The sequence below is a fragment of the Alligator mississippiensis genome, chromosome 6 (assembly GCF_030867095.1).
Source record: "Alligator mississippiensis isolate rAllMis1 chromosome 6, rAllMis1, whole genome shotgun sequence".
NCBI lineage: Eukaryota > Metazoa > Chordata > Crocodylia > Alligatoridae > Alligator > Alligator mississippiensis.
In genome coordinates, this window is record NC_081829.1 from 13,684,431 (window position 1) to 13,709,993 (window position 25,563).

Below are 25,563 nucleotides of genomic sequence, written 5' to 3' on the forward strand. Positions count from 1 at the left end.
GGCGAGTGGTAACCACCTGCGGCTGCGGGTGGCGGTGTCGGCGGCAGAGGGGGGTGGCGAGCAGGGACTGCCCACAGATGCCGCAAGCGAGGTGGGGGGAGAGGTGGTGAGCGGCGACTGCTTGCAGAAGTCGGCAGCAGCTTCGGCGATGGCCAATCCCAGGTGGGGTATGTGCCCCCCCCCCCCGCCATCCTCCTCTACACATCACCTATGGGTCTAACTCAAAGAGAAAGGGAGCCCTTGTTGCTCTTCAGAACTAAAAATCAAGGCAGAGAAAGACTTTTGAACATGTCCCCAATCTGACACATATATACACAGAGCGATGAGCTGGGCACCTTATTCCTCTTCGATGCTGTGAACTCTCCCAAGCTTTCTACTTAGAAATGCCAGGAAAGAACTTCAACTTGGCAGTGAAATGATCAAAACCATTTCTGCTTTGGAGGTGAAGGCAAAATGCCAGCTGCAGGGCAGTGAGGCAATGATGCAAAGTGATCATTAGCAAGAACTACAGCAGTGGCGGATCCCTGGCCCCCTTCCAGGAAGGGGCTGGAACATTTACAGAAGAAAGTGGAGAGACGCTCTTAGTAAACTTCCTGTGTCAGACAGCCCATCACCACCAACCTATTCAGACCCCCCTGGGGGCTCCCACTGGATTGGACCGTATTACATCACCGGGGCTGGGAATAGCTACTACTTCTATGGAGAAATGGCTCAGGCTGTGCTGGTGTCTCTCTGCAGCTCATAATGTGCATGCTGCTTGGAGATCTAGCCTGTGATCCAGTAATGATAATTAGGACAACTCTCAGACATGTCACCATGCAGTGTTGGGGGCCTGGGTCTGAAAGTTCCTCCCCCAAACTGTGGCCATATGGCCTCCAGACAGGGCTGGTCTGTTCTAGCCCTGATGGCTGTTCTCTACCCCTTGGCCTCCTACGCTGCATGGGCTCAGAGCACAGAGGCTGCCGGGAGCAGTGCTCCATGCTCCTGGAGGCACTGAAGACAAAGCAGCTTTGCTGTTGGAGCCTGTCACAGCTTTCCTCATCATTCAACCCTCCTCCACCAAACCCTTCTTTATGTTAATTATCTCCCAGAGCCAGAAGAACACCATCATGGCTGAGTCTCGCCCCAACTGAGCTCGAGTTATGGTCCAGAGGGTGCGTTGTAATAGATCCCCCGCTGCTGCCAGCAGACACGATGACTGTACAGCACACACACAGGGAGCCAGGCTTCAACCTGGCTCCTTCAGCTTCAAGCATCCACAGCCCTACTCACTTAGGGAGATGCAGTCTCCTCGGGACGGCCACTAATAACTGGCAGCATTCACTCAAAGTAGACCCTATGATTGACAGCATTCACTCATCCACATAGGAAACTTCCTACAAGGTGCTGAACAGCACCAAATCCAGCAGCTTCACTGGGAGCTGGGGACTTTCAGCTTGGGAGGTGCTCAGCAACCAGCAGGATGTTCCATTACATGCCATTCCCCCCGTCCTGTTCTGTGGGGCTGTGGTGATATCAAAGCACACAAGGCTGAGAGTGAGCAGGATTGCATCACTCATGCCGGGCTCCTCCTAACCTGAGTGCAAGCCTCTCTTTCTCTTACAATTTTCTCATATATTCCAGTTAGTCTCCACCTGCATTTATTAGCAAGCCGTTCCCTTTGCTCTAAGGTGCCTGGGCTTTAAGCAGAGCGTGGGGCTGTAGCACAATCTTACTGATGGATTTTAAATTGGAGATAAATGGCAACAAACTTCGTTTCTGTCGATCAGGGTTCTTCCTGCCCAGGAGACCTGGGTTACGGGAATGTGTGGAAGGATGGGTGTGCACATCACTCTGCCTTGCTCCAGGTTGGGGTGTACCTCTGCAAACAGGGAACCCCAGGGTCCCCCCCCAACTTGCAGAGGCATGCCCAGGGAATTTGACTGAGGGCATGTCTGGAAATGGGTAAACCCTGGAAACAGCAGGGGCCTGACCCTATCAGACAAGAGGAGACATTTGTTTCATTCAATGAAGCAGATCAGCTGTACTGGGACACATCCCAGCACAACTCATCTTCTTCATTTGGTGATGTCTCTTTATAGCCTAAGATGGACTTGGGGGGCAGAACAAGGATCTATGGTGTGAAGTGTGGCAGAAATGCCACTGTTTGTGTCCCTCTCCAGAAATCTGTCTCTGCCAGTGTGAAAGGCTGGTGCTGAATTCCTCAGGGAGGGGGATCTTCCTCCCTGCCTACATGACAAAAGCCTGGTGCCTCGGATGTAGATGCTCTGGTCACCTGGGGAGGGGGAGGGAAAAGCTTCGCTCACCGGCCCAGGTGACCCGTGATGCTTTTTAAATTGGTTGGCTAGTGGCCAGCATTGGCAGCTTCAATTGGACCGAGCTGCTGAGGTCAGAAAGGTTATTTAAAGGCTCGGTCCAGGAAGAAGGCAGCCATTAGCCATGCAGTCATCGAGGTGAATCTGAAACTGGGAGAGGAGCTTCACCATCTGAAACTGCTGCCATCCTGCTAACTGCACGCTCCAAGAGTGACCTGCCTCCAGAGGAAAACTCCGACCACCTCTGGATGATGTGGGTGAGTAAGCTACTTGAGATTCGACTAGATATTTAGCTTACAGTAACTCAGATGCATGATCAAAAGGCTACCTCAGCCATAGTGGTTTGCTCTATGGGATCCCTCTGATATTCCTATGATACTGCTCTACCTTTTACCCTGTTTTTGCCCTACCCCCTGTAATCAATAAAGCTCTCCTTATGACCGGTGTGGGAGACTTATTGAAGGGTGGGTCTAAATTATGCCGAGGAGGTCCCTTAGGTCTGTGGACTAAGGGAGACTTTCCTATTAAGCCCCTGACTTGGGGAAGTGCCCCAAGTGCCTGTATTGGGTCTAGTACCCATTGGACGATCAGGCCTGTGTTCTCCAAGGTGCGCAGAGCCAGAAGTGAGTCCAAAGCCTTGGATGGTGGCAGCGGGAACCCCAGGCGAGCGGGTGTGCTCCTGGGAAAGGGTCGGCCGGATGGGAGGCACCCCAGGGAGGCACTCGGAGCCTGGAAGGTGGTCGGGCACAGCGAGGTGGGCGGCTCAAATCAGAAGCGCCCCCTACTGGCCCGCCACATAAAGCACAGGGAGATTTCCGCATGGGAGAGGCAGGGAGGCTGAGGAGGATAAAAACTGGTGGACATCCACATGACCAAACCTGGAGCTGCTCCGCATGAAAACTGCATGTGATCTGGTTCCTGGTTTACTCCAGGAATAATACTGGTTTACCTTAATAGCAGTTGGTAAGGTAACAGGTAAGAAGGCCTAATAACAGCTCTGACAAAGACACCTCTTAGCAAACACTCAGGTAGGTAGAAAACCAGGTGCAAGCCATTGGCAGTGCAGATCCCATTTCTGTGTACAGCCACATCACAAAACACATTTTGCCAGTATTTAGATCCCAAAGATCAAAAGGACTGTAAGGAGCTGAAAAGGCTCATGCTCACTCTCTCTCTATCCCACTCTGGCGGTCAGTCCATTGCTTTCAAGAAGCTGTCCAGGCTGGGACAGGCACCCACTGGAGCATCTGAAAAAGCTGGACTTCTTTCCTCCTTCCCAGGATGGTAGACCTTTAAGGCAGACTTGTTTTAAAATCTTGTTTTTCTTACATTCTGGTTTATGCCTAGTGCTACAATTGAACAACGGTTTGGTTGAAGAGAGCTGTCGGGTCACTAAGCACAGACTCCTAGAGGGAAGACTCCCAGGTCCTGAGCCCAGTCAGACCCACTGGTTAGCAGGTTGATCTGCAGGGCACTGCGGCAAAGAGCTCCTATCTAAGAGAAAGACTATCACAGGAGCCATCCCAGGACAGAAAACAGCTCAAGGCCTAACACCTGACAAGATTACATGGACAGAAAACTGAGAGAGGGCAGAGGAGTTGCTAGCTCTGCCATGACATGACAGCCCCACTTGCAAGGCATTTGCATAAAACAGTAGTGTAACTAGGGAGGGTGAAGGGCATCATCTACCTTGGAGGGAGTGCCAGTATGCCCCTCTCCTCCCAAGAGCCTGCTATAGCAGGCACGGCCGTATGTAGCCCAAGCGTAAGAGGCATGCAGGCACAGCCCGATCCCATACTGCGTATCTGGGGAAGAGGGAGGTGAAACGATGTTCCCCCACCAAACCTTGCCATGGGAGGCACAGCCCCATGCCCAAGGAGGAGGAGCAAACAAGGTATCAGGAGAGACCTGTAGGGAGCTTGCACCACTGCCTGTCCTCCAGCAGCAGCTACCTGAGTCTGCACTACTGCAGCTGCAGCTACAACCACCCAAGTGAGGAAAGCGGAGGCAAGACTCCTCTTCTCTCCCTCACCCCCTCCCCCAAATATGCACTCTCCAATGGTCAGCATAGTTCTCCCCCACCCCACTGAACCAGGCACTGAAATGTCTCTGGTACAAAGCAGTGGAAAATGTCCTGTATGGAACAATTCTGCCCTTACACCTGCAAGAGCGGATATCTCAGAGGGCTCTCCCGGCTTCTGTAATACAAAATCCACTTCAGAAATGCTAAGCAGTTCAGTCCAGGGCACATCCTGAAAACAGCTGCTGTCCCTTTCTTCGCATGGCCTAAGGGCTGGAGAGAGAAAGACAGACACATGCACAACACACAAAGGGACTGGCTTCAGTCTCATCTGGGGTTTGTGCAGTGAAACTTGTGCATTGATTCTAATGTGGTACTGGATCAAAGCCATCACTCACCAGATCTGGGGGCCCAGATATCCTACAGACCCTTCTCATCCCTGACTGTCCCATCATATTGGCTCCTTCACAACTCACAGGATAGTTAATCCAGCTATAAACACAGTCAGACATTGCCCAGTGCATCCACTGAAAACCCAGTAACAGTTTGACAACGGTGCTACAGTTCTGCTGAGGGGTGGGAAGAAAACAAGACTTGCCATATTGTTTGGAGCACTGGTGTGAGTGTGTCTGGGGTGAGTCCTGCTTGGTCAAAGGCTGCAATGTGAACAACACCTAGACAACAATCAATACCCTCCAACCAATCTGCCACACCAAGCATTGGCATGTGGTGTCTCTGCCTCTGATCATTCCCACTGCAGGGGCCTTGCCCTTTAAGGAAACACTGGGCTTGTGCCTTGTATTACCTTTTTTTTGATCCAAAGAGAGTTGGAAGGTTCTTTAATATTTCCTGTTTCTTTTTTTTTCTTTTTTTTTTACAGTAGAAATCTAAGTCATCTTTACACTGTTTTCCCAAGTAATTCTAGGGGGATTACTGAGATTGGATTACAACCCCATGCCTTCAAAAATAATCCTTTGCCCTTCAAACTCATGTCACTGTCTTCAAAATCATTCATTTTTTTTAACACACAAGAGCTTTTGGAGTTCTTTTGCTTTGTTCTGCAGTCATGAGGGCTGGCCGGTTATCACCTGTGTTAAAGCTGAGCCTCTACCAGAATCACACGACTCCAGGAGTCGGGGCTTTAAGAAAAGCATGAAATATCACAGGACTTCCAGCAGAATCATAAGAACCATCAACACTAGACAACATCCCATCCCATCTGCTCTTCTTCAAACTTATCCGGTTCAACAAAATTATCGTGGCAGGGCACGTGGAACATCTCTGCTGCAATGTGTTTGCAACAGCAGACACCATTACAGGTTGACTCCATATACTTAACCTGAAGCATCTGCTGAAGTCTCATTCTAAACAAAGATTAATTTAATTATATGCTTTATTTTTTTTTTTCCTATATAGGACATAAGTGAGTATAACTCAATTTTGGGCAGAATATTTTTTCATGGTGCTGAGCCTCTTTGGTTTCTGGGGATTTTTTGGAAAGGGTTGACACATTTAACTGAGATGCCCAAGAGAGATTCTGGAAGAGGGCTCTATCTGTTAAAAAAAATCAACACCCCGGTCCTTCTGATTAAAGACTGAGGAAGCGCCCAGCGCACAGATGAATCCCTCAGCGCTGCTACTGTGGAAAGTGTCACTGTTGCTAAACAACGGTGAGCAGAATTAAAAATGAAAGGGTTTCAGGATTTCTTCCCCCACCTTCCCCCCCAATCAAGGGCTGTAAATCTAAAGGTGAACAAGGATGAGCTCTGCAGAATAGGATGGCAACAGCTATTTCCATCGTGGGATTGGGACAATATTGCAGCTAAGGCCAGAAAAATAAGCAGGGAGCTCACATAACTAGAAAACCCTGTGGGGTTAATTTAACAACAGACAAACAACCACCAAACAAACCAATTGGCCCCTGGGGACTGGAACGGCAGATGGTGATAATTAAACACGAGCCAAAAGTCTGAAGCACAGTCTCAAGCAAGCATTAGATTTGTGATGGACATTTGGGGGAGATAATAAGGTATGCTTTCTACTGGGTTGAACCCTCTACAAGGGTTTGGAAGCCAGGGCTCCAGGTCTGCAAGCCTAGGTCCCGCTGCTTGTTCTCTGGCTTCTGTCTGCAAAAGCCATGTGGTTTTAATAGACACCTTCCAAACAAGTGGTACCATGGTCTATTTTGGAAAACAGTCTCTGGCAGCAGCTGCATGCTCACAAATAACCTCACACTAACAAGGCAGTGTGAACAGCCTCTGCACCATCCTACCAGAACAAGTCAATGTGCCCAATTCTATAACAGGAGTGACTCTAAATATTCTGAGGAAACCCACGTCCTATAGAAATGCCCCATGCTTTTATGATAAGACAGGGAGGGAAAATAATTGGGTTCCAGACATTTAATGAAAACTGGGCAGACAAAATGGAACAGAACACAATGCTGCAATTCTGCGCTCTGTGACTTCCTACTGGGAGCAAGTGGGAAGACAAGTGGAGCTGGGGAAAAAGCCAAGCCTCTTGTCTTCACACAAGTACCTTGGGTAATGAGGAAATGCAGCAAGAAAAATAAATGGTGATACCATGTGAAAAGTAAACAGGCTTGTACTTTGAACCCCAAAAGTCCCCTCGTGCCCTCCTCTGCTTTTGGTGAGATAGGCCAGATCTGTAAAAGCCAAAAATTAGGTAACCAGTACAGCCTAAAGCAGCCCTGATGTCCTAGCACAGCTCACAGGCTCTCCCCATGGGCTGAGTTGGGATTTCTGTGGTGCCCAGACCTTGGGTGGGCTTTCTGCTGGGTTGTGAATTTTACCCACAGAGAAGGTGAAATCATGGCACCACAGAAAATTAGGGTTGGAGGGACCTCAGAAGGTCATCTAGTCCAACCCCCTGCTCAAAACAAGACCAGCCCCAACCAGATCATCCCAGCCAAGGCTTTGTCGAGCTGGGCCTTAAAAACCTCCAACGATGGAGATTCTACCATCTCTCTAGGTAACCTGTTCCAGTGCTTCACCACCCTCTTAGTGAGAAAGTTTTTCCTAATATTCAACCTAAACCTCCCTTGCTACAACTTGAGACAATTGCTCCGTGTTCTGTCATCTGCTACCACTGAGAACAACCTAGGTCCAATGGCCTCATCCTGCTTCTCGTGGACCCACTGGTGGCCCTCACCTCCCACCTCAATAGGAGAGCCACTTATGCTCTGCAAGTAGGCACTAGATCCATGAGAGCTAAGAAGAACCAGGGAGGAAGGCAAGGAAATCAACTAGATCCCGTTTCTCCATACTGGACACATTCATCAGTCCTGAAAAGAGACTTACCTAAGGAATGGAAAGACACAGAAATAAGCAGACTGTAGGGAGTGGCTGTTTGGTTACCAGTTCAAAGCCTGCCCCCATCAACAGATGCCAGAAGCTGTCATTCTCTGAGATCTTTAATAGCTTGTAGGAAATGACCTGTGGATCCAGCTACCATCAGCAGTCCTAATTCAGTGCATCAAGTGCCATTAGAGCAGGGCAGGCTTTTCCAGTCAGGATTTATTTGCCAAAATGCAGTTTGGGGTTAGGTCATATTGTTCTTAAATGAAGCTGGAGTCTGCAAATGGCTTTGGCCAAAAGTAACAAGAAGGTTTAGAAAAGGCGAAACAGGACTGCCCCACATTTTCTGCTGTTTGGACCTACCACTCTCCATATTCAGTTCATGCTGGAACATTTGGGTTGGTCTTTGCAGAGGACACAAGCCCACACTCACTGAATCCCTACAAGCCCTTAGTTTCCTTTTGTGATCTCCCTGGGATGTACTTCCACAGCAAAAACAAGGATGCCACATGCTCCCTTTTGTGCCAGTCTGTGAACTGACAACAAGACGCTTGTTTGGGCAAAGTTTGGCCACTATGGTCTATGCCTCTGTCAGCCAGCTAACTGTGCAGCTGTAAGGGGGTGGCCAGGTCATATGTGGTCAGCCTGACTGGAACACACCAGGCCAGGGGGTTATCAGAGTATAAGCCAAAGTTAAGCTCCGTATCAGTCTGAGTTTAGGATATCGAGCCAAAGGTCAAGTCAAGATCATGTGCAGGGCAAGCACTTGATCCAGGAAGGGAGGTCCAAGACAGGAACAGGAGCAAGTGGGAACAGGCAGGAGGGTGTAAGCCAGAGGTCCAGAGCATGGAGGCACAAGCCAGGGGTCCAGAGCACAGTCAGATTTAGGAGTTTTAAGCAGGCCAGAGACACAGTAAGGTGAGTGTGTTGCCCAGGCAGCTTTCTGCTGTCTGGTCTGAGCTTATATAGCCCATGTGGGCAGGGCTTCTCTATGTGGGTTGACTCAGCCTGACTGTCTGATTACCTCCATTTGGGGACTGGGACCAGGTCAGCCCCAACTGGACCTTGGCTCATAACAGCAGCCATTCCCAATCAAGCTGTTACTTCTAAGTGGAGAGTACTACTGTCTCCTTTGTTGCCAACTGTGCCCAAGCTCTGCAGCATGCAAGCCATCCCTAGCAGGATTAGGCATTCATACAGAGCACCCACCCACAGTACAACCCCACCCATGGCACCGGCATTGTAACCAGAGGCAGACCGCAGGCTGGGGACTCCACGACCACAATGCATAACTCAGTACATAAAACTCAGCAAGCCCTGGGAAAATACCCCTCCACTTCAGTGACTAGGGGTGGGGAGAGGCACTTCTCTCTCTTGAGCAGAATGGAAAGGGTGTGTAAGTCCACGTAGATGCCACATTGGGTGAACACAATCTGGCCCACTTGCAGGAATGCTGGGCTCACCCAGTCCCTGCCTCTGGAACAGATATGCTTGGTGGGGAAGCCTCAAGGCCAAGGACCAGAAGTTTCTACGGCCCAGGACAGGCCATCAGATACCCAGGCAAGGTCCCTCAGGACCTTTGCTTGGATTCAGCAACTCGGGAAGTTTCAAATGAAACACTCTGGGCTCCAAAGACTGGCATTTGTAAAGGCCGCCTTGTTTTGTCAGAACAGTTCTGACCCTCTCTGTTGCTGAGTAATCCTATTTTTTGACAAACAATGCTTTAAAACTCTATGTGCTGCTGTAATGGGATGCTGGAAAAGCAAACATCGTGCCTGCTCCTTGGCTTGTCTAGGGAGTTTATATTAGACATCCTCAACACTTGATGGAAATGGACTCTCATTCAATCAAACCCACTTCGGGATTTTTAGGCCTCAATTTACCATGTTATCAAAGAATAATTGTATTTCTTTCTTTCTTAAAGTGAATTCAGAGCTGGTAAAAGGTGCTGGACTGACAGCCCTAAAGTCTTGCTGATTATGTTACAGTTCCAGTAACAGGATCCCAGCATGCAGCTAAGTGGCTCTGCCAAGCTCTGCTGGTGAGAAACTGTTTCTTTACTGGCTCTCTCAAACCGAGATGCGAGTGAGTGCTTCACAAGCCTTACAATCCATGGAAAACAAAAACCTGGGCACTGGGGTCCCACATCAGGTGAGTAATAAACCCCTCAAATATGCCCTTGACCATTAACACTCTTTACTGATGATCACCCCTTGCCAGCACAGTTTCTTCTGCAAGCACCCCAAAGAGCTCCACAACATTTAATGAAACCTTACCACACTCCTACGGAATAAGCATCATCACCAGGAGGCAGAAGGGAAACCAGACCCCCGAGAAATTACCTGTGGACAGGTCCCATAAAGTCCTGACTGAATGCCTGCTGTCTGTACAGGCTCCCACTGACTTCAATGGGTGCTGGATCAGGCCCCAGTCAGTGGCAGAAGCAGGAACAGACCTGAGTTGACTTCTTCTATGGTAACTATTATACCAGCCTCCCTCCAGACCACTGAGACACCTCCTTCCCTTTATCACTGTTAGGAAGGCAGGATGCTTGCAAAACACATAGGCTGAAAACTCCTGTTCTTGCCCTACTCTAACCATGCAGCATTGTAAATGCAGGTTCATTTCATGTGGCCAATCTCAGCGTTCAGGAATCATGAGTCAGCCTCTCCGAATTAGGAGACTGGCTTTAAAATCGTAAGATTTGTAATCATAATCATAATTGTACGTTAGGTTTTTTATTTGCCAGCTGGTTTCTGAGCCGTCTGGGTACATTTTCAGGCTTTGCTTTGCAATTGTGAAGGCTAGAAACTATTTATCTTTAAAATAAAACTTAAGAGTCTCTTGTAATCAGCTGCCAATCTAGCTTGAATGTAAAAGCTTCCCTTTGTTGGCATGGCATCGTGCAGTACATCTCATTTCCACAAGAGAGGCAGTTGGAAGCAGGGCAGTTAAATATTTGTATTCAAGCGTCATTCCAACACAAACAGCTAGATTCAAGGAACTTAAAATGGGCAACTCTAATTATCTTCATCTATTACTCTTGATTCCCAACAAGGAAACAAGAAAGAGAGATGTCTTTGCTGAAATCTGTGGGCTGCAAAATCAAGTTACTCAGATAAATGACATGCTGTTGCCCTGTGAATCACAGTCTTTAATACGATAGCAAAGCTCAGCCACAACATTTTTAATACTCACATGAAAGCCGGCAAATTTCCAAAATAAGGCAATCCAGGCAGGATTTTGGTATGTTTGTAGAAACTGTCACTTTTGTTTAAAATGGTAAAAATACAATCAGACCACTTCTGCTCAAGGGTAACAGTGAAACTGGCTTCTGCACTCTCTGACATTACATCTGTAAGCTCCTCCAAGCTTTGAAGGACAAACCTAAAAGATGTCAGAAAGAATCGGGATGAACTCATTAACATGAGCATCTAGCCTATTTACCTAAGTATTTATACCATGCTCATCACTCTAGTAACAAACAACTTTTTCATATCTTATTAAGCCAAGGGATCCCAATGTGAAGGGTTTGGGCCTCCAGCCTTACAATAATTACATACAACACCCTCCCACCTCACCCCCCTGGTCCATAGGGTTGCAAAGTCAAGCACCAAACAGTCATGACTTGCCTGGATGATGGCTGTCCTTGCAACCTTAATTCCATTGTGCACATACATTAGCCTTGCTACAGCCTGATATCGTGCTATTTTTTTTTCCATTGGAGCCTTGTCTCACCCAGTGCATAAGATGGATAGTGCTCAGTTAATAAAAAGCTATTTGTAATATCAGATGTAAGAATATAAGTTGTACGATATCGGGGCCCAGTAGCCTGCTTCCAACAGTGGCTAACAGTAGATGCTTTAAATAGAAAGTATATGAACTGTGCATGCCTCAAATGATACAGCTCCTCTCATACCCTCCATGGTTGACATTAGTGATTTAGGCATGTCAGAGAATATGTCCCCGACTGTTTTATTTAACGGCCCCTAGTGGAATTGTCCTCCATAACTTTGTTCAATCCCTTTTGAAACCTGGTTATACTATCTGCCTCTACAACTTCCCGTGGTAATGAGTGCTGGACGTCAATTCACATTTTGTTCTTTTCTTCTTGTTCAGAGCACGGCCTTTTTCTCATTTAATGCACATGGTTCAAATGTTGCTCAGAAGGCAGGAAATACTCACACTCCCCTGGGCTTTTCTACTTCACTTCTCACTGGTATCCAAGTGCCTCACAAATATGAATTAATGCATCTTCCCAACACCCCTGTGAGATGAGGGTGCCACAATATCCCAATGGGAGCTGAGACAGAGAGATGAGGGTCTAAAGTAAGAAGTGATTTTGGGTACCCACTTTAAGACTCCTAAGTTTGATGTTTTCAAGTACTTTACACGACAAAGCAGTTTATAAACCAGTGTTCCCACTGGCTTCAGTTGCAGCTGTGAGTGCTCAACACTTCCACAGACCAGACTGTGGGGTCTCAAGCTGGGCTCTCAGAAAACAAGGAACGTGCAATGAGTGGCCAGCCGTGAACATCCTGCTTTAAGTAACTTCCCCACACAGGAACACTGTACGAGATGCAGTGATGGGGTCAAATTCTAAGGCAGCACTCAATAGCTTTAGCAACCACACTGGGTTTTTTCTCCAGACTTTAAAACCACTACATCAGGAATGCTCAACCCCTGGCGGTGGGCCCAATCCCCACAGGTCCAAAAACTTGGGGACATGGCAGTGATGGCAGAAACTGCCATATCTCTGCTGCCAAATTTCTGGACCTGTGGGGAGCCCTGACAGCACACTAAATTGGCATGTGGAGGAGGCCCAGAGCCCAAGTTGGGCATACAGGGGCCAGATGAAGGTGGCATAGGGCTCTGATATGGTGGCATGGGGCTGAGGGAGATGACATAGGGCTGATGGGGGTGGTGTAAGGCATTGGGAGAGTGATGCAGAGCTCAGGGAGGCAGCATGGCCCCCCAGGAGGCAGTGCAGATCTGAGAGCATGGGGTCCTGGTCCCACATACAGGCCCTGGGAAAGCAGCATGTGCCCCTGATTCAGTGGTGCAGGGCTGAGGAAGGAGGTGCAGGGCTTGATCGGGCTTGCACACTGGCCCCATGCCTATCGTCATCTGGCCTATGCGACCAAAAGGTTGAGCACCATTACACAACATGATCCTCCAATATTTTGTCTCGAGTGAGCAGTATTAGGTGGTAATCTTCTGTGCTGACCAGCCACCCAGAGAAGGTGACACACACACTTGGCCAGGGTTATTTGCTGGTGGCAGAACCATGCTGAGACTCGGGGATCTTGGGTTCTACTTTAGATCCTAGAGGGGAGTGTTCTCCAGTGGTCACAGACCCTTACACCGCTGTTTCTCTCCAAACCAGGGGCTGACATCCTATCGATGGTCCACAGCCTATAAAGAGACTGGATCGAGCCCGTGTAGTCATGCAGCAACAGGGGCACCTTCTCTGCCTTGCAATGTGCATTCCTCTGCAGCATGCTGCTGGTCCTCCCCGCAGTGCCCAAGCCACTGCAGCCACACCAGCCCTCCCAGCTTTGTGCTGATGAGGGCTGCTTCCTCAATCCACTACTGCAGCCTCTGCCTATCCTCACAGCCAAATTCAGCACTCCCCATCACCGGTGCTTTGTGAAGACAGGAAGTAGAGGCTGCAGTAGTGGGGCAAGACAGTATCCCTCAGCACAGAACGCAGGGCTGGGGTGCTGTGGAGGGGGATCAGCAGCCTGAGGCAGTGGTTAGGTCACAAGCAATGGCTCATCACTCTTACAAGGTTGCTAAGCCTTCTCCCAAATTTTCTGTTCCACATCTTCCAACCTGTCTCTCTGCACCCCATGTTTTAATACTCCTCAGATCCCAGCTCCTCCCATCTCCTTGCCCAGCCCCTCCCTGTCTATTCTCAAACTTGAGTTTCAGTCTCTTCCCCAAGCTCCTTGTCCTAAACTATTCCCTCCAGCCTCTCCTCAGGTCTAGCTCTTCACCTTGTGAATTTGTGCTGGGCTGTTTCCTACCCCATGCTGCCTGAGTGCCAAGGGGGAAGCATTAGCTCAGGAGAGACAGTTTCTCTGCTCTCAGCTCTTGTGCCTGGCTCCACTCCAGCCTGAACCAGTAGCAATGGAAAAGAAATGTTCTCTCAGCCCCTGCAAGCTTAGACTGAAGCATGCTCAGTGCAGATGGGATCTTCTGCAAATTTAGCTTCTAAATTATAACAGGTCCTAGCTGAGCATATGTCAGTAGAGCTTTCTCAAGGGGTTATAATATGGCCAAACTTCAGCAGTTCTTCTAGGGAAAAGTTAAAGGTTCCTGTCATCAGGGCAGTCATCTGCCAAATGTCAAGACCCTTCTTCAAAATATGAAGGCACTAGAATCTTTCAGTGAAACAAATGGCAGGATTTTAACCTGGCCAAAACAATATGCTCATTAGCCCCAACTTCATTTTGAGAAATGACTGAACCACTTTTGCTGAAATAAAAAAAATAAATAAAACCTTATTCAGCCAGAGTTAGACACCCACTTAAAAGCACCTGTAAAAAGTCTTGTAACGGGAAGTGTCAGTATAGCTCCTGGGAGCCACGCATATCAAAGAACTTCACAGACATCAGTTCATGCTCACAGCCCCGAGGTATGTATTACTCTCAGTCTGCAAAACCTAATGAACAAAGCAACTGACTTTGCAGTAGCAACATCCCAGACGTGCTCCTGAAAGCTCCACAAACCTCTGGAGCCAGAGCTTCAGTTCTGGTTCTGGTTAGTGCAGTTGCTGAAGTGGGCTCCTATGGGTCTAGTCAGCTCTACGGCTTCCCACCTCAGAAACAGGATAGCCATGTTCACCTGCCCTGTACCCAGGTTAATTACTTTTGCCTCTGCTCAGGATGCTGCCAGGTGCTGTAGAAAAGAGAGACCAACTGCCTAAATTTGGGACAAAAGTCCCATTTCAGGGACTTCTTGAGGACACGCCTAGACACAACTCCCAATTTCGAAATGGCTGGTTGCTTTAAAAACGGTTTTTTAAATGAGTTACCTAAATGCAGTGTTTTCTGGTTTTGGAGCACCTGTAATGAAAGCACTGTGAGTTGTATTGATTGTGTCTGCTTGGCACAGCACTGCTGGAAATCCCGGCATGCACCAGGCTCACAGTGAGACCAGAGACCGATTCACTGAAAGGAACCTCTTTTTCTGAAGCAGCCAAAGGGCAAGGCCCTGTTTTCCAAGCCTTCCACATGAGCAGCTCCCACTGAAGTCGCTCAGTGCTGCTGATTCACTGTGTCACCTTACCGCACTGTCCGGGCCCTTCCCCACCAGGTTCCAGATACTCTTTCTGCAGGCTCCGGGGAACTGCTATTAAAGACAGAGGGGACTATTCAAGTTTCAAAGCACAAAGCACTACCAGGAAACCAGAAGCCTCATTTCAGGCCCAGGCCTTCTAGAGATCTTACCTAGCTGACTGAGCAGTCTGGGAAAGAGTGATGCTGAGCAGACACAAACTGGAAATCTAGGGAGGAAAATGCCTTCCCTGCTCTCAGTTCTGCCTCCTACAGCTGCCATGCATAAGGACAGCAAGTTCAAGACTGGGATTTCTAGGCTGACAACGTTCCCTTTCAGAAGAAAATAATTTAGGTTGTATGTCAGGAAAACTGCCCTAATGGCAAAATCTCTGTTAACATAGTTGTGATAGCATCTCCTCAAAGAAGGAGCTGGCCATTCCTTCACTTGGGACTTTTAAATCCAGATTGGAGAAAGAAAATGCTCCGTGGGGAACATCCCTGCAATTGCAAACTGCTCATATCGTTCCCTCCAGCAATAGCCCTGCCTGCCAGCCTGCATGCTAATTAGATCCACAGTTGCTATTACAGACTAAGCCCACAGAGAAGTCACCAGCAATATTCTGGTAATTACTGTTTATTGTGGGAAAATGACAGATTATTAGGCCCTGAAAAGTAGAATGGCCTTGCCAGATTGCACACAGAGGCTGTTCTAGGCGTAACTAGGTTATGGCTATGCCCGAGTCCTCCCTGGACTAGAACTGTCCTGACTGCCTTCCCTCAGTGCACAGAACAGCCTTGGAAAAGTCAGAGGTCTTGAGAGCAAATAAGAAAAAAAAAACCCTTAGGCATAGACACAAGGAGAAGTGTACATATGCATCTAGATAAACACCAGAGCTAGGCACTTTCCTAAAGCTACACACACAGACATGCACAAGACACACTCAAAACACATGATACACTCAAAAGGTGTGTACATGCACAACTGCATGCATATATACACCTGATCCCCAACACAGACAGTTACCCATCACTCAGCTGCATACACACACCCACAAGACCCCAAAGTACAGAGCCATCAATATGCATCCATACATAGACACACAGAGATATGGACTGGTGTTTCTCAAACTGAGGTACACGGACCCCTGTGAGTCTATGGGGGACTTTTAGAGGGTGTGCAAAAGGAAGGCATGGGAAAGCAGAAGGGAAAAAGGAAAATTAATGGAAGAAAAGGAAGAAAAAATAAAAGCAAATGATAATGTTATAAGTTCTCTCAAGGTATCCAAGTATTTAGTATTGCTGTACTGACATAAGGTATTACATTTTGTTCTGTGTCACTCTGAATCAGAGGGCATACAGCAGAATAGGAAACTTTAAAAGGTGGAACGCAGCCCACAAAATTTTGAGAACCACTGGCTTATAGCTACACAACATATACTGGCACACCCCACACTAAAGCATGTAGATATGCAGAATGGATATGCCCTCACACCCACCGCTCATACACAGGTGACACTTGAAAGTACATGCTTGCACACATGTAGCCTTATCAACCACATACACACCAATAAGCATGACAACATATATGGAGCTGCTGTCTGCACACGTGCTTTGGTACACGAGCAAACAAGTGTCTGTTGCATTGTGGTGTGAATCCCCTAGGGCAGGATTCCCAGCTCTTAGTGTTATGTTTGTCCCTTGTCCCAGGGCCTTCATAAATGAGTGACTTCAGCCACAAGTGTAAGAAAGTGCCACGAGACTGGCAGGCACAGAATATATTGGAGACATCAAGTAAAACTAAACCTTCACTGGAAATAGTAGATTCAACAGAAAGTAACTTCAGCTTCACATGTGCAGATTCAACACACATAACTTATGCTTAGCTCATGAGCAAAGCTTGCTGTTGGAGTTTTACAGTGGGTAGGGATCCTGGTTTTCTCTGATTTAAAAAAATCCGCAATTTTCAGCTTAAAAAAAGTAACCTGAAACCCACATTTTCCATGATTAAAATGAAACCCTACTAATATATAGATATATATAGCTATATAATATATATTTAGTAAGGTTTCATTTTAATCATGGAAAAATGTGGGTTTCGGGTTACTTTTTTAATCCAAAAATTGGGGGGAAAAGGGGGGGGGGGGTTGTAATCAGAGAAAACCAGGACTCTGGTGATGGGTACTTTGCTCTTCAAGATTTTTCTAAAATTCCAGTCCAATTCAATTACCCCAATTATCTAATCAACAAATGATCAATAAAAGACAATGGAGTTCCTGGAGCTTAGCCATTTATTGGCAGGCAAAATAACCTAACTCAACACATTCGGAGCCAGGTCTTCAGATGGTCTAAAGTGCTGCAGTGTAAGTGGTTCTGAAGGAGCTAATCCAATTTACACCATTTGCAGATTTAGCCTTAGCCCCTACCTCCCAAGGAAGCACTTCACTCCCATTTCCGCACTCCTCGATCATGGCATTGTTTTGAATATTTATTTTTCAATCTGGATGAACTAGAATATATCACCTGCCTGCACCCAACAGCCATCATGGGAGGTACTGGAGGATGGCTCCAGTTGCACAATATTATCTATGACTTCTGAGTGGGCAGAGGTAACACTTATCAGGAGAAGAAAGCTGCTGAGACCAAGACAGAGTTGAGGGAGAAGGAGCAATGAAGCCCTGGAAGGGAAGGTGAAAAGGTCTTCCTTCTTGGGCTATATAGGACCTGCCTGAAGCCCTGTTACCAAAAGAGAAGGGAGGCTCAACTCAAGTTCGCTAGCCCCACTTCCCCACAGCCAAATCTCTACCTGCACTCTCTCAACCACCTACCTTGTGACATGATGATGCAGAAAGACCTTGTCCTGCCTAGGAATGGTTGTGAACTAGGAGATGGCTCTCACTTTCCTAACCCCCCACTGCCTCCAGGAACCTGGCCCTAGCAGAGGTCAGTAGTGGTTCTCACAAACTTGTATGCAGGTGCCTACTTCCCCCCAGGGAAGCCCATGTGGACCCAGGAAACCAATGTGTACCAATGGCCGTAAATAGCCACTTCTCTATCAGGCCCATTACACTTGCATGGACACTCACTATGGCAGAGAGAAGGAAGCACTACATTATCAGCCAGCAGTTACGGCACACAATTTGGGGGGCAGGGGGGAGGAGGGGGGCAAAGGTCTTGGATCTTGGTGTGAGTATGTGAAACAGCCATTAGATGAATGCATAAACAATCCTGGAGCAGGGAAAAGGACCCAGGAGTCCCTTCTCCCAAGTGAGGGTCCTAACCATGCTCAGCCATGTCCCCACTTGCACCCTCTCTCCCTCTTTGGCCCCATGAGTCTTGAGCTGTTTCCTAAGCAGTGGCCCAGCTTCCTTAGGAAGGGCAGAGGGTGCTCCCCACACCCCAGACCACTCCATAGCCTGGGGCTCAAGGCTCTCCAGCATTTGACATCTCTCAAGCTGAGAAGATCACTGAACCTGGGTCTCCCACATCCTCGGGCTGTTGTTCAACAGGATTGGGGGGGGGGGGGCACCCCCTGCAGCCATGTGTTAAAAGAACAGTGTGATCCCTACTTGATGTTTGAAAGAGGAGTTGTTGATATCTCCCTTGAAGTGAAAGTCTCAGGCTGTGACCCCAGCCACTTTCTTCCTCCCCCCGCCCCGTTAAACAACAAATCCCCACAAAAGGATGGAAATTCAGACAGCCCCAGTGCTCAGCTCTAGGCAGTCAGCATGTGGGTCCCTGGAATCCTTTTGCAATGCCTTACTCTCCCCGTGCACAGCCTAGAGATCCTGAGCGCCTAACACAAGTGTCACTCCAAAATCAGGGACCTGAAGGTCAGGACCTGCAATCCTCAGGGTCCCAGCACCAAAGCCATTGTGTGATCCAGACTTCTATGAAAGTTTCCCATTTATAAAACAGTAGCTTATGTTTCCATGGCACCTTCCAATATCAAAAGAGCTGAAGGCACTCTCCACAGTGTGTGGTGCATACAAGCAGCACTTCTCTCATCTCTGAAATGCAGCCACATCTGGGCAGAGGAGGCTGAGGTGCAAGAGGGCACAACAGTGACTTAAGAGTACAGAACAACATGACATGCATAGCTCAAGGATATCCTACCCAGAGAGCTTTGGCATCTCACCTACAACGGCCCATGTAATAGGTGTGTGGCACACACCACAGCAGAGAAACCAGTGCCCCAGTACTCCCTGGAGAAGCTAAGGAGATGCCACATTCAGCCTTTTGCTCTCTCCCCTCTATGCTCAACCCTTCACTTTGCAACTTATTCCTCCCTCCATGCCTTCCTTTTAACCTTCTCTTCTTTCCTCTTTCCTGCTTGCAAATCCCTCAATTACCATTCAAGTAGCTGTCTAAGTGAACTGCCCAATCCCAGTGCTGAGTACCCAGCCCCAAATTTAGCGGAGGAGGCATCGCCAGCTGCATCTCCCACTCACCCGGATGGCTGACAGTAGGTATAAGCCCTGCTCTGTTCTGTGAACAACAGACAGATTTTGCTTATGTGCATGGTAGTATTTGAAGCTTCCGGTACTTTGGATGATCTTTGTTTGCAGTCAATTTTCATTACTGCACTTGGATTCTTTACATAGATAAAGGAGGTAGAGCACACACACATGCACGCACATGCACACACACATGCATGCACACACGCACGCACACACACAGAGGTATCTCTACACAGAGATCACAAACACATTCACAGAGAGGCAGACCACTCGCTGAGAGCCGTGAAACCCACAAACACCCTCTCGCAGATCGACAGACATACATGCACAGTTCCATGCCGACGGAATGACGCCCTCACACTGAGTAAATCTATATTTGCTCTGGTAGCCGACCAAGGTAAATAGAAACTTCTCCTAGGATGTGTCTCAGTTACAAAAAAGCAGATCTAATGGAAGGTAATTATGGTGCTCTAGCCCTAAATAATACAGTTCCCACCATAACCTTTATTTAGCTGCTTTGATGACTGTACAAACTATTATTTTATATAATAAATGTGTCACCCACATTTTCATGTTCTAAATTTGTTTCATTCTTCTGTGGCTCCAGGCTCCCTTCCACACCAAAATGGCTTGGCAGCAGCTGTTCAAGACTAAGTGCCACTGGGAGAAGGCCAAAGCGGGGTGGGGGTGGATTGGGGGTGGGGGCTGATCTCTCTCTCCCTCCCTCTGTCCCTCACAAAGACTGAAAGAGGAGCACTTGGCAGAGCACAGGAGCTCTGGGGAAAGTTCAGGGGGAGCTCCTGTAGCTGATGAAGCTGGAGGCTCAACCTGTGGGCCTCAATGGAGAGACTTGGCATATAGTTCATTTGATGGGTCTGACAGTGCTGCACTATGCAGGACCAAGATCATGTCAGGGTCAAGACCTAGATAGGCATCTGGCTAGGGTCATCTGACCCCAGCACCCTTTCCTGCCTAGGCAGGGGGTCTGACTAAATGATCTGATGAGGTCCCTTCTGACCCCAGCATCTATGAGTCTATGTAGTACCAAGCTGGAAACACCAGAATGGATGCATAACACAGGGCTCAAAAAATCCTTAAAACATGCCAGAATCCTCTGACCCACATATTGAGGCCCTCAGTGACCTCTTATCCAAGATCAAAGAGGAAACCAATGGTGGAAGCAGGCCTAGCACCCAGGTCTTCAGGCTGCTAGGCTTTGACTTTAGTCCTGAGATCACCCTTGTCCAGTTACACAGGATAGTTGGTGCCCCCACTTCATGTCTCTCATTCCAACCACTAGGCCAAGCTTTTGTCTTTACAGCCTCTTTAATCTGGTTCCCATAGTCCTTTTACTTCAGATAGTTAGAGCCAACTTAGTGGCCTGATTTTATTCCTAGAAGATCCCACCCTCCAGAGCACCCACGACTTCACCTACTGCTCCATCTCCATTCAGGGACAGAGCTGTGTCGTGGTACTCTAAACCAAACCCATCCTACGTGGGGTTATGGTTTGGTTCTGATGCTGTGGAGGATGAGGAATGAAATCACCAGGCTCAGGCCTGACTGCCCGTCTGCCAACTTTGTCCTCATGACACATCCCCACTTAAGACAGCTTTCTGAAGCCAGCCCTCACTACGCTGTATAGCTCCAAAGCTGCAGGCCATGGGAGTTGGCTGGTGGGGGAGCCTGGGAACTGAATACAAAAGCTCGTTCATGGGCTCAGGCATCTGCTGCCCTGGCCAAGATTATGGCGAAGAAGCTGTGAAGATGAAGTCCCCTCAGTGCTCTCAGGGGCTCCCATTCTCTCCAGGCCCTGCCTTAAGTCCTTCACTGATGAGGTTCAAAACTCAGCCACTACCCTTCTGCAGGCCAGGGCTCTTCAGCACTACTCTTTCAACAGCCAGCAGTACACAGACCCCTTTACAAGGCTGGGACTGAAAGGCAGGTCTCCCACCAATGCAGTGCTCGAAGCCTCCATGTATTACCATGACTCCTTCTGCTAGCTACCACCTCTATCACTGCACACAGGGGCAGGCACTCATAGAGTTTCCTATTTGCTCTGTACACCTGCAACACATTTCCAGGGCCAACAACAGGCCTAAATCATCACCCTGATCTTACTGCACATGCAGCCCCTCCCCATCCCATACCCTGCTGTATTTCATGCATATGGACCACATGTTTGGCTGCCAAACATTTCTCCTCCAGTCTTGACTTCTGACCCAAACAGTGACCAAGGACAAGATTAACATCACAGGTAGCTGCCAGAACCACAGCAGACAGAGAGGATGCAGGAAGGTGTAGGGGGCTGGAGGGGATGTTAGCCAGTGGCTGAGAAAGGCAGCCACTTCCAAGAGGAACAAAGGTCCCAATGAGACAGCAGCACTGCTGGGTTCCCCTGCTAGACTTCCTACTGGAGCTGAGAGCAGAGGCTGGTGTGTGGGCTGAGGCAAAGGCAGACAGCTAACCTGCTCCAGGTGCACAGATCTTGTGATGAATACATAGATGGCTCCTATGGCCCAAAGGAGAAAGGCCTCATATTATTCAGAGACCCTCTCTGGTCAGTCAACGTGAAGCATCCACGGGCTCTGGAAAGGACATGGCAAGTTGGGAAGGCAGTTAAAGCCCTAAGGGTGATGGGAGTATGAGGAATCCCTCTCAGCTGGACTCCCCTTCACAAGGACTGTTATCTGGGAAAGGTGGTGGGGCAGGTCAGGCATTCATGGTTAATGCACAGGCCTGGGGATCTGAAGTCTACCCTTGACTCAACCACAGACTCTCTGTATGAACCCAGGCAAGTCCCTTAGCCCCTCATGCCCATACCTACCTCCCAGAAACACATACCCTCCTGTTCTGCAACCTTATCCAGCCCCATGTCCCAAAGAACCAGCCTCTCCTCTCCTTCATCCCCAACACCTTTCATCCCTGTCCCCTCAGTCCTTATCTCTGGGCATACCCAGTGCCTAGTCCCCAGCGGCTCCTCTCACCTCAGAGGCAACCTAGAACGAAGTCCCTTCCTCAGTAGCCAAGCAGCCTCCCCTTCGGGTCTCCAGGCAGTCACAACACTTGTCAGGAGAGAAACAACCCTGAGCATCAGAGGGGAAGCAACTCATTTTGCTTAAGTGGCAGAACATATGCAAACAGGCAGCTAATTCATTTATGGAAACGGAGCCAGCTGATAGCTGCCTGGCCCACGTGCCTGCAGCTGGTGTCTCAGGGGCTCCCCGGGGAGACGCTCCTTAGACACCGTGCATGCTGACGTTTTCTGCAGCCCAGGCCCGTGGCAGCACACACATCCTCCTTCCCCGTGTGACCATTCCTCTTCTAGGAAGGAGGGTGGAAATTTTCCAGGGTTTCACGCATGCACTGTGCTCCCAGACAGCCTGCCCCCTTGAGAGACAATGATCTGCCTACCCATGGCCTTCAGCAGAGGGAAAGCAACTGCCAGCTTTACACCCAGGCCCTCTAAGCCTCCAGACATTCCCTCCCCCACGCAAGCTGCCAGCATCTCTGGGATTCCCTGACATGAGACATCCTCCTCAGGCAGATGGAACAAAGCCTGCCCTGCCATTCAGCAACGCTCCCCATCCTCAGCAAAACTGAAAGGGAAAGAGAACAAAACATGCCCCGGGTGTGACAGGGACTGTGATTGCAAAGGCATCACTAGCATGTTTTTGGCCACTGATGGACTCAGTACAAGGCAGGCTCCATCACACCTGAGTGCTGTGGTCATTCAAGAAAGAGCCCTCAGTAGATCCCAGTGGACCACAGCCAACATGATCAAAATGCTCCAGGGATGGGAGGGCAGAGTAGGGAGCTCACCAGCCCAGGCCCTACTTTTGACTCTCCCAGGAACGGTGGACAAGTCACTGCTCTGCACCATGGGGACTGAAAGTCCTGGGAAACCCCTGGGCACAGAGAAATCTTGATCTTGCTTTCCAGGTTTCGTTCTGGCAGCAGAATATCAGCAGTGATCAAGTGCAACGCCTACAGCAGGGGCCTGCTATGAAAGTCTGAAGATGTGCTGCCACAGCCTCCTGTCTGCTTTTTATCATTCCCACTATGGCCTTGTCTCCTCTATCAATCTGCTCAACCCCCTCTGCGGCAGGGTCCTGCTGCAATGTCACGGGTCCATTCAAAACCCTTCTCCCTAGCAGTGTTCATGGGTCACATTGTGGCTGGTATCAGTGCTCAGGCTCCTCTCTGCGAGGAGCCCAGAAGTACCTTTCATGTAACAGGTCAGGGATTCTCTCTCTCTCACAGCCAAGTCTTACGCTGCCCTTTGCAGGGACATCCAGGGGGACAGTGCACTAAGCAGGGCCAAAATCAGAGCTGGGTGCAAGTCATCAGGATTTTGCCTGCTTCTAGGAATGCTGAATTTACGGAGCAAATGTTGCCCTATGTCACTGGTGCAAACCCAGAGTAACATGACAGCAGGGAGGCTTGTGACATCTCTCCACAAACTAGGGGAGTTTGCCTCTGCATGGACGCACTTCCAAGGAGTCTGGAATTGTGTTCCCAGTACAAAGATCGTGAAAACAATCTTCCGAGCACCAACAAGGTCCAGGTGTCCCTGACTCATTCCTTCTGTCTCCAAGAGGCGGGTCAGGAGCCTAAACTCATGGAACAGGAGGCCGTTCTCAGACAAAGCCTTCAAGAAGACAGCTGAGGCTGCTGCCACCTCCCACCACTTCTGCTAATGCCCCCTCAGCCTCCCCCCTCCTCCCCTCAGAGCAAGTCCCAAACACAAGGCATCTCTGCATCTTTTCTTCCCCCTCCGCTACATGTTTCACCATCTGCCTCCAGGGACACTGTCACATCCCCGTTAGCAACTGCAAGTCCAAGTAAGGCAAGCAGCGGAGCAAGTGCACGGTGCAGCGGGCTGTTGGCATTGAAGGGCAGCTTTGGCTCCCAGGCAGGGTGGGTGGGGACAAGAAGAGACACCGTCTTTGCTGCTGCAAAAGACAACACTGGCCATCCGCAAGCCTTTCAAAGGCCACAGGGAGCCACAAGCAAGCCTCACTCTCTGTGAAAGCACTCCTGACATTTATAACAAACCCTCCCGTCCTCATCAAAATTGTTGCCTGCTGTTAAACAGCGGCTACCTTCCCCCTCCGAGGAGGTGCGTTTCAGTGGCTAGCGGAAAGGATGCCTCTGGATCAGTCTGTCCATGGGTCCCCAAGTGGGGGCCTGACCTCCCTCCTGAAATCCAACCCAGGAGGGAGGCAGACGCAGCTCTCTGGGTGAATCTGATATCAGGAGGAAGGCACTGAACTGCTGCAAGAAGGGGCTAGACAAGGGGGTCCGAAATGGAGAAGGGCTGCCCCCCCGCCCCCCATGCACACACCTACTCCCAGGCCTCTCCGACATCCCCACCCACGTGCTGGGAGCTCCCGGGGCCGAGGGATGCTGCGGGGCAGAGGACCCCTGCCCGAGCAGGCGGGGGGAGGCCACGGGACGGGGAAGGCAGCCCTAGGAGGCCTCGGGGCACTGTGTGCCGGGGAGGGGAGGGGAGGCAGGGGGGTCCCGCAGGCCAGACGTCCCTTCTGCAGGCTTCCCCCAGAGCAGCGGGGTGAGCCGGCCCGGGTGCGGGCCATGCAGAGCGATGCAGCGGAGACAAGGCGGCGGCTTCCCGGGTCTGGGGCAGCCTCTTCCCCCCACCCCAGGCAGGGGGGCTCCACCCCGCCGGTGCAGCCCCGGGACCCCCGCCCGCGCCCGCACTCACCGGCGCCGCCGGTCCCGAGGCGCCGCCCGCCGCCCGCGCGCGCACGATGCGCCCCCGCTCGCCCGCCCGCACGTACCACTCCCGCGGCGGGGACGGCCCCGCGCCGCCGCCGCAGCCCCGCGCTCCCTCGGCCCGCGGCCGCCCCGGCGCCTCCCCGAGCAACAAGTCAGCTGTGCGGCCGGCAGAAGCGCGGGGAGGCAGCTCCGCCGCTCAGACCCACCCCCTGCCCCGGGCAGGGCCACCCCCAGCTGGCTCAGCCCAGCCCAGCCCAGCCCAGCCGGGCTTTGTCTGCCCGGGGCTTGCACACGTCTCAGGAGTGACCTGTCCTGTCTACCCTCAGGGTGGGGGGCTCCCTGGAGACCCTGGCGCCTTGCTGTGTTGCGGGCGGCTGCTGAGAAGGGTAGACCTCCGTCCTCTTTCCGACCCCCTTCAGGTGCTCCCCTCAAT

At 49.9% G+C, this 25,563-nt stretch overlaps 1 long non-coding RNA gene across 3 annotated transcripts in view; it reads right to left on the reverse strand.

Moving 5' to 3' along the window:
* Window positions 1–25,292, reverse strand: part of LOC102565750 (uncharacterized) — a 50,667-nt gene extending 25,375 nt beyond the window's left edge. The window contains exons 1-2 of one of the 3 annotated variants that reach the window (XR_009462956.1): window positions 25,193–25,282; window positions 10,851–11,039 (exon numbers count right to left, since the gene is read on the reverse strand). This is a non-coding gene — a long non-coding RNA (uncharacterized LOC102565750). The other 2 variants (XR_009462957.1, XR_009462958.1) reach the window with 2 other exon arrangements.
* Window positions 25,293–25,563: the final 271 nt, after the last annotated feature.